Raw genomic sequence first — 11,390 nt, forward strand, 5'->3', positions numbered from 1 at the left:
ATCACTCAGTCTGATGTTGTCCTAATGGATTTGCTGTTCTTCATCTCTGGTTTCTCTGTGATTCTCAACCTGCTCGTCATCATCTTAGTCTCCCACTTCAGGTAAAGATAAACTCAGCAAAACGTACAATTGATTCTTTTTATAAGTGAAAATGTTACTTAGAGTCAGTGTGTAAATAAATAGTAATGGTAAATGGTCTGCACTTATATAGCGCTTTTCTAACTATTGGCACTCAAAGCGCTTTATACTGCTTCTTATTTACCCATTCACACTCACAATCACACACACACTCATACACCGATGGGGGAGCTGCTATGCAGCTGGCCAACACTCACCGGGAGCAACTAAGTTGGGGCTCAGTGTCTTGCTCAAGGACACTTCGACATGTGACCAGAGGAGCCGAGGATTGAACCAACAATTGTGAGATTGGTGGACAACTGCTCTACCTTCCTGCGCCACAGTCGCATAACTTCACATCCTCACACCAGACGTATTTTCTGCTTTGCTGACAATGTTTTTGAATGTTAAATGTCCAGATGTGCCACATGTAATACATATCACTTTACATTAATGTCTGATATTACATTACATGTCTTTGTCTTCCTGCAGGCAGCTGCACACACCCACCAACCTCCTCCTCCTCTCTCTGGCTGTGTCAGACTTTCTCTCTGGGCTCGTGGTAACATCAGTAGAATTTCACAGACAAAAAGCCTGTTGGTTTTTTAGTGACGTAATGTGTTCTTTGTATTGTTTTGTAGGCTCATTCATTATCACTACCTCAATAGGAGACGTGGTTTTCATATCGATTGACCGCTATGTAGCTATATGTGACCCTCTGCATTACCCCATCAGAATCACAGTCAAAAGAGTTAAAATCTGTCTTTGTGTGTGGTGGGCATGTTGTCTTCTCTACAATAGTTTGACTTATAAAGACGATCTGGCAAAACCAGGTAGGTTTAAATCCTGCTATGGAGAATGTTTGATCTTCATTGACTACATTGGAGTAACTGTTGACACAGTTTTGTCTTTTATTGCTCCAATCACTGTGATCGTTATTCTCTATCTGAGAGTGTTTGTGACGGCTGTGTCTCAGGCTCGTGCCATGCGCTCTCATGTTGCAGCCGTCACACTCCAACATTCAGGGACTGTAATGACTAAGAAATCTGAGCTGAAAGCAGCCAGGACTCTGGGTGTTGTTGTAGTTGTGTTTTTAATGTGTTACTGCCCATTTTACTGTCTCTGTTTGCTTCAGAATGTCCCTCTTACTGCTTTTGTTACAGCCTTTACAATCTTTCTGTTGTCTATCAACCCCTGTCTGAACCCTGTGATCTACGCCTTGTTCTATCCCTGGTTTAGAAAAGCTATCAGACTCATTTTCTCTCTTCAGATACTGCAGCCTGGCTCCCGTGAGACCAACATGCTGTAAACAGAGACTGTGCACTGACTGAAATGTGATCTGCTCTATGGACAAAGAAATTCATTTGTTCATGTTCTTCAGTGAGTGAATTCACAAATCCAAACAGTGAAAATGTGCAGTTTTTAAAGTTGTTATTGTCAGATAATTTGTTGGATTTTGTCCTGATTGAAGTGATGCTTCATTATTTCCAGTGATGGTGCTTATTATCAGTAACAAGTCATACACACTCCCTGCTGCAGATATCTGACCTGTGTATTTCCAGTCTGTGTCCGTCCTGTTTCTCATTTAATTTCTGGATACAAACAGTTTTTTCCACTGTTTCTGTTTTCACAAGCACCACACAGTGACTTCTGTTACACAGAACTAAATAAGGAGTAAACTTTGAAAATGACAACAATGATGTGCTGTAGAAATTGTATGGAGTACACAGTGGAGTACAGTGGATCTAGAAATGGAGTGAGACATATCACTGATAAATAACTGTGTAACAGGGTTCTTTGTTTAGTTTGCTAAACCTTCTGCTAAGTACTGCTGTATAACTCAGGCGCATATTCTTTGTATTTTCTTTTTTCTTTGTGGTTTTAATTCTTTTAAATACTTTGCAGTAAAGCTACTCAAAAGACAATTTTGACAGAAGTTCTATTTATTTCACTAACAGAAACTTGGTCTAAGAAGTGGGATCCAGAGACCTCACATTGCCCATAATCAGAGATGGGGGATATGGCTTGAATTTTCCCTGCTTTCTTTTCCACCCCAGCTCTGCAACCGCTCGCTGATTTCTTCATTTTGTCTGGGGTGTTTAAGCTTTACATAACAAACTAGTTACATAGATGTCACCCCTGTTATTATGCACAATAAAGAACAAGGCCAAAAAAAGCAAACCCAAAACAAAATGGTTGTTAATTCTCAAATAGAATTTAGAATTCTAAAAGCCCCCACTAATGAGCTTTGAGTCATTGGAAAGGGGATAATTTCAAAATAAAAAGACAGAATCTTGTTAAGTGATACTGAAGCAAACTTTCAGACGCAAATATTTGGCAAAAATGTTGGGTTTAGTTTTTTCTAAAAGTAGTCAAATGGAGGTATATGGTCTGCGCTTTTCTACCTATTGGCACTCAAAGCACTTCACTTTACTAAGTTGGGGTTCAGTGTCTTGCTCAAGGACACTTAGACATGTGACTGGAGGGGCCAGAACTCAAACCAACAACTGGGGGATTGGTTGACGACCACTCCACCAATCCCAACCAATTACCAATTAATTTAAAGAAGTACACCAAAAGAAGAACAGCAACTCCAACAGGCTGTGGCTTGGCACCTCGCATACATTCATTATTTTTCACTTGTATTGGGTGATATTGTGGGGAAAAAATTGTTAATGTTAATTTCATTCATTTTTTTTTACAATTTTGGACTTTTTGAACATTAACACATTCACAATATTATTTAAGTCATACTTTATCTTGTCAGGAGAAATAAATAGTTAGTAGAAATAATGACACTATTCGATAAACATTTTAATTTGTACATGAGAGTGAGTTAAAGTGTGTCTTTTATGTTTGAGTGAATGGTAATGGTGATGTAGTGTGAATTATCATTCTGTTTTTGTATTCAGATTTTTTATGTATATGGTCTTTATAAATAAAAATAATAAGAATTTAAAGAAGGAGAGCTGTCTGTGTCTTCGTACAGTCTGTTCTCTATTTTGTCTAGAATTTTACTTTTCAATCTTGTCCGGATAAAAGAAGTGGCGTTGCCCTGTTATTGATCTCTCGTTTTACTCAGCTGTGTTCCTGTCTGCAGCCTTTTGTTACACACATGAGCTGCTGAAGTAAGCCAATTAGAAACCTGGTTATCTGTGTACATGTCAAAGACTCTACATTCTCCAACTAAAATCAACCAGGTGAGACCAGCTTTCTCCTGAGAGTAGAGGCAAGTCATTGTTGATTATAATGCCTGTATGGTGGCTGTTGAAAATAAAATAAATTTAGAAAAAGACAAAAGCTGTCATTTAATATGTTTAAAATATGTTATTATCAGAAGTAAAACCTTGAACTTTGACCCTTTCATGTCACTTTGTCTGGTTTTGCGTTTTAATTCAGATTTCTGCCACAGTTTTGGTGGTTCTACTCCAGGGAAGAACTCATAAACATCAGAGCTACTGCCCTGTGGATTTATTTCCGACCTTTGTGGCTTCTACCATCGATTTACTTGCTTTTTTTGATCCACCTAACAAAGTGAGGCCCCGCAGAAGAAGTAAATGCTCAGTTGTGTTTGAGCATCTCAGTCAGCAAGAATTATGCACCGTGCTCCCAATCTAACATAGACTTTTCTGCGTCCTGTGGTTTGTGCTTCACAGAAACATGGCTGTCTTATCTTATACATACATACAGAGCTTTCCAGCAATACAAAGGGAGGCGGAATCCCTTTGGCTGTGAAGTACTAGTGAGGCTGTGGGGGATTTTAGTGTTGCCACTAACAATAACACTAACAGAGGACATACATTCCATCACACAAAGGGTAAGTTATAACAATTACAAATCCTGGTTCATAGCCTCTCTCTGGAAAGGGCTGAAGGCAACTACAAGCAGAACCCCCCTTCTGTGAACTACCAGTACCTGGCCAACAGACTGAATGAGTTCTACTGTCGCTTTAAAAAAACAGACCTGATACCCTCCACCAACCATTGATCAGCAGCAGCACCCCCTCCCCTGCAACATGAACAACCTGGAGCTCAACACTCTCAAAACAGTGGAGATGATAGTGGATTTCAGGAAGGACCCAGGCCTCCTTCCCCATTATCCTCAGAAACACTCCAAACAACACTGCAACACTATCAACTCCTTCCACTTCCTGGTCACCACCATCACCCAAGGGCTCAAGTGAGAGCAGATGTTGATATTGACACGAACTGTTTCAGCTCAACCCTCCGGCAAGACACTCTGGTCCATCAAGACCAGGATCTCTTAGAGTTCTTTTTAGAGAATGTTACTTAGAGTTAGTGTGTAAATAACTTCACATCTTGACACCATACGTAATCTTCACTTTACATTAATGTCTGATATTACATTACATGTCTTTGTCTCCCTGCAGGCAGCTGCACACACCCACCAACCTCCTCATCCTCTCTCTGGCTGTGTCTGACTTTCTAAACGGGCTTGTGGTAACACCAGTAGAAGTGCACCAACAAACAGCCTGTTGGCTTTTAAGTGATCTCCTGTGTTCTTAAGCAGGGCCCTGGCCTCATGCAGGGGCGAGGCGTCAGCACCTGTGGCGAAGCTCCTAGGGCAGTGGATATGAGGCACATCAAATCTATTTAAAAAGTTGTTCATTACAATCATCAACTCTATCCACACTCCCATCCTTCCTCTGGCTGCTGGTCTTCATTCCAGTGATGCTTCTCATGCCACTCCAAACTACTCTGGTATCCTTCAGTTGGTGCCTCTATTCAAGCTTCTATCTGTAGGCCTCCTTCTCTTTCTTGATCTTAACTGGCAGCTGTCTCTGGACCTCCCTCACTCCTTCCCTGTAACCTGACCTGACTGCTGCCTTTTTCTCATTCAGGATTATTTTAAGTCTTTGGTGACCCATGGCTTCTTGTTTTGGAAGCAGCGGACAGTTTATGGTGGTATACAGATGTCAGCACAGAAGTTGATGTAATCTGTAATGTAGCCTGTCAGTCCATCAATGTCCTCACCACTGTTTTGGTGATGGGAGGCTGCCTTTGAACCAGGGGCTTGCAACAGGAAGGAGGTGGATCAGGTTGTGGTCAGACATGCCCAGATTGGCAGAAGGACAGAAGAGCTGTAGGGCTCTTTAACATTTGAGAACATTAGGTCCATTGTCTTCTCCCCCTGGTGTGACAATCCAGGTGTTCAGGTGGAGAGGGTTTCATGTTTAAAGTCACCTGAGGTCATAAAGAGGTCGTGAGTATGTTGTGTCTGGAGTCTGGCTGCAACTCAGTGTATGATGTCACATGCGAAAGCTCTGAAAGAAGGAATATAGATGGTGATGAATATAGGGTATACAAATTCTCTGGGCATGTAATAAGGACTGAGTGCCACCCCCAACAGTTCAATCTCTGGGTAACAGACTCTTTCTTTCACAGTAACGTGACCAGTATGACAGCACCTTCTGTTGATGTACACTACCAGGCCCGCTCCTTTCCTCTTTCCTTTTTCCTCCAACCCGTACTCAGTGTGCTGAAGCCGTCAATATCAATGCATGTGTTCGGGACACTGTCTTGCAGCCATGACTCCATGAAACACTCGCTGCATTCTTATAAGAGATTTTCCTTTCTCACCAGTGCAGTCAACTTGTCCACCATGTTCTCCAGAGACCTCATGTTGCCCCTAATCAGACATGGGAGATGCACCTTGAGACTTCTCTCCCTCACTTGCCTATTTTCTTTTCCACCCCTCCTCTTTTTACCAGCTCTGTGTCTTCGCTGTCTTATTCGATCCGGTATCTTTCAATATGTAGGTCTACTTCCGCCCGATCAGCTGTTTCTGACTAAACAAATGGCTATCAAAAAACTCCCTCCCCTCCAACAGCATGATCAGACAGGGTAAGCTTTACACAGCAAACTGGATACTTTAATATACTAAAATATTTAACTAAAAATATGAAAGGGTAGAATAAATTAAAAAATAAGGAGCGTGATTGTGGTAGGCCGAGCTGCAGCCCATTGCAGACAACATCCCAGTCTCTTCTCTGCATTTTTCTGATCACTTCTTCATTCAGCTTACTGTCTTTCTCCTATCCCACTTGTACCACATCTTCAGGTGTCTTCAGTCTCTGCAACCCTGCCCTACCACAGGACCTCCCCAGCCTTCATACAAACACAGCCACTGACCGCCTGTTCAATACACGTTCAACCTCTCTGGATAGACTTTGTCCCATATCTTCAAGACCTGCTTGTCCCTTAGCTCCTAATCCCTGGCCCTCTGACCATATCGGTGGTCAATGCACTATTAGAGGAAGTGGCACAAGGCCAACTGCTCTTGCTGAGTATCAGGGTCTGCTTGTGTCTGTTTCTCAGTGTCACATGGGGAAAAGGTGAATACTACCAAGACAATATCAACAACATAATGGACACCAGAAAGCTGATCTCAACTTTGAAAATCACTTGTTTACCCCCCTCCACCTTTCTCACTGCCAATGACTTTGCCAGCTTTCTTATTAATAAGATGGAAGCCATCAGATCCCAGTTTTCTCTACCAGGAGACATCCTGCTAACTTCATGTAGGTGCATCACTCTTTTATTTTTACTAATTTTAATTTTAATTCTGCTCTTTCTCGCACTTGCATCTCATGAAATGTAAACATTTTTCTGATAGGACTTTGCTTTGATGTTTTCTCCTTGACTTAGATTTTTGCTGCCTTGTACCTCACTTGTAAGTCGCTTTGGATAAAAGCGTCTGCTAAATGACTAAATGTAAATTTAATGTAAATGTTAATTTTCAACTCTAATCAAAGACAACACATCCAGCCACCTCCTCCAAAATCCTCTTACCACCTGCTCTCTAGATTTCATTCCCTCCACTCTCCTTCAAGCAGTTGCACCCACACTAATCCCAGCCATTACACAAATCATAAATCCATCTCTCACAAGAGGCATTTTTCATACCTCATTAAAGCAGGCAAAGATTATCCCACTGTGAAGGGGTCAAAAGAGAAGCCTTCTCTTGACCCCTGTCTTGTGGAGAATTACAGACCTGTCGCTCTTTTTGCATTTCTGGCTTACACCCTTGAATGACCAGTCATGGATCAACTCTTAGACTCAAAACAATATTGAGATTTACCAGTCTGGCTTAAAGATTGGTCTCTCGACAGAAACGGCACTGATGTATTTTTAATAATCTTTCCCTAATTGTGCAATTAATTTCCTCTACTTGTCCCGCACTTTGAGGATGATATGGAATATGAAAATTCCAATAAATACACAAAGTAGATGCCCACAAGTCTGTTTCTTTTGCTGTAAGATGGATGCCTTTATCCAATCAACACTCTTTTTCCAAATCTCTAAATTGTATGTTCCATCAAATGTGAAACAATCTTTTGGGCATCGTCTTTTCCAGCAGGAAAAGCCTCCAGCCACTTTGAAAATGTATTTGTGATCACTAAAAGAAAGGCAAGTTCTCTAACCATGGAATTTGTGTCAAGTCAATCTGTAGTTGCTGAAATGGCCCACTAGGTGGAGGCAAATGGTCATGCTTTGGTGCCTTTAAATTTGGACTACAGGTGAGACAGCACTTAACAAATTGTCTTGCCTGATGTTCTGCTCCTATACTGAGATATAATGATCATCTTTCAAAGCGACTTAATTTAAAACAGAGTCTTGTTGACCATAATTAGGCAGCCATGCTTAATTTTTAAACCAAACTCAGTAATGACAGCATCTCCATTGTATTCTGCTCTCTGAATGTCTGATAACCTTCATCCTCTTAGGGGACAAGAAATGATATCCAGCTTTCCAATCAAAGCCCAAATTGTTAACATCCTGCTGGAACAACTGCAGCTTAGACATAGAGGCTGTGTGTCCACACTCGGCCAGAAGTTGCAGGAGAGCCAAAGCCAAATCCTCAAAATATTGTAATAATGCAAATGCAATGGGTAAGACCAATTTGGAGAAATGAGTACTTAAAACTGCTGAATAAACTCAACAACTGTCAATGAAACACAATTAAATCCCATTTATTCTCATTTACAAGAATTTGATTTATAGGAGTATTGTTGTGTGAATGCCTAAGTACCTAACCACTTTATTTGGTAGACTTTGAATTATAGGCCTAATTCCTTCTATTTAATTTTTTTGATAAAAGATATTGTTTAACATACATTGGATATTATGTGAACTTAATTTTAGCTTGATAAGCTAGGACATCTAAATGATTGGAATGTAATGCCCACAGTTTAGATGGAACTGAAGCCGGAATAAAAAGGGCACCTCTCCATCTGACTAGACAACATATCCTTTGTTTATCTCTTCATGATTTTGAGGAACATTAACACAAATATACCTAACAAAATAAAAGGCACTGCATTAAAAGAAAAGAATGTGGAATGTCCTTGTAATAACATAGCCAATGTTCTACCACACAAGCACAGGCTTTCCTGGGTTTGTTTGTGTTAAGCATCATGTAGTGTTACAGTGAACATTACCTTTGTTTAAAATAGTTTTCTTCTTTTCCTTTCGTCTGTTCCCTTTCAGGGGTCGCAACAGTGAATCATGTGCCTCCATTTAACCCTGACTTCAACTAACTTCATGTCCTCCCTCACTACATCCATAAATCTCCTCTTTGTTCTTCCTCTAGACCTCCTACCTGGCAGCTCCAACCTCAGCATCCTTCTACCAATATATTCACAGTTTCTCCTCAGAACATGTCCAAACAACCTCAATCTTGCCTCTCTGACTTTATCTCCAAAATATCTAACATGAGCTGTCCCTCTGATGTCTTCATTCCTGATCCTGTCCACCCTTGTCACTCCCAAAGAGAACCTCAACATCTTAAGCTCTGCTACCTCCAGCTCTGCCTCCTATCTTTTCTTCAGTGCCGCTGTCGCTAAGCCGAACAACATCTCTGGTCTCACCACTGTCTTGAACATCTTTCCTTTCATTCTTGCTGATACTCTTTTATAACACACCTGACACTTTTCTCCACCCGTTCCAACCTGCCTGCACTCGCCTCTTCACCTCTTTTCCACACTCTCCGTTGCTCTGAAACGTTGACCCTAATTACTTAAAGTCCTGCACCTTCTTCACCTATGCTCCCTGCAACCTCACCGTTCCACTTGGGTCCCTCTCATTCACACATGTATTCTGTCTTACTGCGGCTAAGCTTCATTCCTCTGTTTTCCAGAGCAGACCTCCACCTCTCTAGATTTTCCTCCACCTGCTCCCTGCTCTCACTACAAATCATGTCACCTGCAAACATCATAGTCCACGGAGATTCCTGTCTAACCTCATCTGTCAGCCTGTCCTTCACCAGAGCAAACAAGAAGGGGCTCAGAGCTGATCCTTGATGTTGACCCACCTCCACCTTGAACTCCTCTGTCACACCTACAGCACCTCACCACAGTCTTACAGCTCTCATACATGTCCTGCTCCACTGTAACACACTTCTCTGCCACTCCAGACGTCCTCATACAATACCACAGTTCCTCTCTCGGCACCCTGTCATACGCTTTCTCTAAATCTACGAAGACACAATGCAACTCCCTCTGACCTTCTCTGTACTTCTCCATCAGCATCTTCAAAGCAAATACTGCATCTGTTGTACTCTTTCTAGGCATGAAACCATATTGCTGCTTAGCCGAGCTTCCACTACTCTTTTCCACAACTTCATTGTTTGGCTCATCAGCTTTATTCCTCTGTAGTTGCACATCTCCTTTGTTCTTAAACATTTATCCCAAATAAACTTTAACAGGGGTGTGTAAACTTTTTTTATCCACTGTACAAATACAACACAATAACACAATGCTGCACAGCTGTTGCTTAACAACCTCGGCCTGGCCAGTGTGTGACGTGGTAGCAAACAGCAGTCCATCTCAGTGTGCTAACATACAGTGGCAAGAAAAAGTAAATGAACTATGTGCAAATTTCCTGGTTTTCTGCATACTTTGGTCATAAAATGTGATTTGACCTTTACCAAAGTCACGTGTCAACAAACACAGTATTTCTAAGCTCATAAATATTGTATGGTCATGATCTTTCATGTCTGGTGTGAATGGCTGTCTGAACTTCATTCCACAGCATCTTTTCTTTGTTAAGGTCTGTGCTCTGACAAAGCCCCTCCAAAAAGGTGGAGTACAGAATAGCCACAGAACCAAATCAATCTCAAACTCAATTTAATACGTGTGACTCTGGACTGATGAATGTCTGAGGTCTTTGACAATTCTCTGTAACCCAGCTACATGCAAATCAACAACTCCTGGTCGTAGCTCATTTTTGTGGCACATAGCTCACATCCATTGATGCTGCTTGTGTAAAGCAAACTGACAATGTTTAAGTGGTTTATAAGTCACCTCCATTCATGTTTTATTGATTGGAGTCACTACATTCCAGCTGCTGGAGACCTCAATAGCCTGTTTCACTTTTCCAACATATCTTTGTATGTTTCATGCCTGTGTTAAACAAAGATCATGAGTGTGTTATATGTGCATAAAAAGTTGTTAACATTTGTGTCTTTAATAAAGATCACTTTTTAGTCACTCCACAGTTTCTGTTTACATTATTTTTTTGTAGTGAAGTAGTATCACACTATCAGGGATCCTCTCACAGTCACATTTAGTTTAACATTTTTAAGTTACAGGTGGTAGTTGTAGATTATTCTTCTGTCTGGCACCAAACTTCTACTATTTTAATGTGACTTAAACCTTTGCCTAAACTACAAATGTAAATTGTACCACATTTGTCAAAGTTTACTTCTTATTTAGTTCTGTGTAACAGAAGTCACTGTGTGGTGCTTATGAAACAGACACGAGGAAAAAACAGTTTCTAACCAGAAGCTGAATGAGTATGCGTATGAGTATGACTAGTTACTGAAATAAGCACCATCACTGGAAATAATGAAGCATCACTTCAATCAGGAGAAAAGCCAACACATTATCTGACAGTAACAACTTTAAGAACTGCACATTTTCACTGTTTGGATTTGTGAATTCACTCACTGAAGAACATGAACAAATGAATTTCTTTGTCCATAGAGCAGATCACATTTCAGTCACTGCGCAGTCTCTGTTTACAGCATGTTGGTCTCACAGGAGCCAGGCTGCAGTATCTGAAGAGAGAAAATGAGTCTGATAGCTTTTCTAAACCAGGGATAGAACAAAGCGTAGATCACAGGGTTCAGACAGGGTCCCATAAACAACATAAAGACACCAGAGGCTGAAGGTACAGAGTTAACATTTAAAAAAGTGAGAAAGAAATATGGGCAGAAAGACATTAAGAAAACAACTACAACAACACCCAGAG

This window comes from Channa argus, chromosome 9 (assembly GCF_033026475.1).
Source record: "Channa argus isolate prfri chromosome 9, Channa argus male v1.0, whole genome shotgun sequence".
Classification (NCBI taxonomy): Eukaryota; Metazoa; Chordata; class Actinopteri; order Anabantiformes; family Channidae; genus Channa; species Channa argus.